Here is a 1113-nt window from a genome sequence, read left to right as displayed (position 1 = left end):
CCACCGGACGGGCCACCATATTTCGTGAAAAAAACATTTCCCCCTGACTGCTGGGACCCACCAGCTACATCTTCGCATGCAAGGAAGTGCGTCCGGGCAAAAAAAACGATTTGCCCCCTGACTGATGGGACCCACCAGCTACATCTTCGCAGGCAAGGAAGTGCCTGACAGTCGGGACCCACCTGGTCGAAGCGTACGTAGCGTTGTCATTCTGGTCGCGAACGTGTACGTACATACTGGTCGATGTAGAGGCGCGCACGTGTCGTAGTAGAGGCGCACACGTGTCATAGTAGAGGCGCGCACATAGCATTTACACGTACGTATAGCGGACAGAGTGCAAGAAAGAAAATACGGCCACGTATGTGTACATACGGGCGGGGTCTCGAACACCTACTCACGCATACGTACGGCCAGGGCTCACGTACATGGCTGGGTCGGAACGGAGAAACAACATTGTCGTCGTGTTCATGGGGAGGCAACGGAATGCGTCATTTTCACGGGGAGGCAACGGAATGTGTCGTGTTCATCGGGAGGGCTTGGATGGAACAGGCGATGGAAACGAGGCCTGGCGTACTGCAGAACGGAGGAAATGGCCTTGTGTTCGACCAGCCACGTTCGAAACGGGATCCTGTTGATCGGGAGGGGTCCGGCGTACCGCAAAACGGAGGAAATGGACCTCCTACGGTCGAAACGGGGGTCCTGTTCATCGGGAGGGGTGGCGTACCGCAAAACGGAGGAAACGGACTTGTGTTGGAGCGCTACGGTCGAAACGGGGGTCCTGTTCATCGGGAGGGGTGTGGCGTACCACAAAACGGGACTCCACGGGATACTGTTCATCTCCACTGTCGACCCCCTCCAGCCTCCACGAGCTACTGTTCATCCACCGTCGACCTCCTCCAGCCTCCACCTGTGACTGTTCATCCACGGGCTCCTGTTCATCCAGCCTCCACCACGCGCTACTCCACCGGCTACTGTTCAACCAGCCCTCTCCACGGGCTCCTGTTCAACCACCACTCCACGGGCTACTATTCATCCTGCCCTCCACGAGGTGGTCCTGTTCATCCAGCCCCAACCGGCTCGATCGATCGGGGTCCTGTTCATCCAGAGGCAACA

This window comes from Triticum aestivum, chromosome 5A (genome assembly GCF_018294505.1).
Source record: "Triticum aestivum cultivar Chinese Spring chromosome 5A, IWGSC CS RefSeq v2.1, whole genome shotgun sequence".
Classification (NCBI taxonomy): domain Eukaryota; kingdom Viridiplantae; phylum Streptophyta; class Magnoliopsida; order Poales; family Poaceae; genus Triticum; species Triticum aestivum.
The sequence above is the reverse complement of the archived record's forward strand: the minus strand, read 5'-3'. Positions refer to the sequence as shown.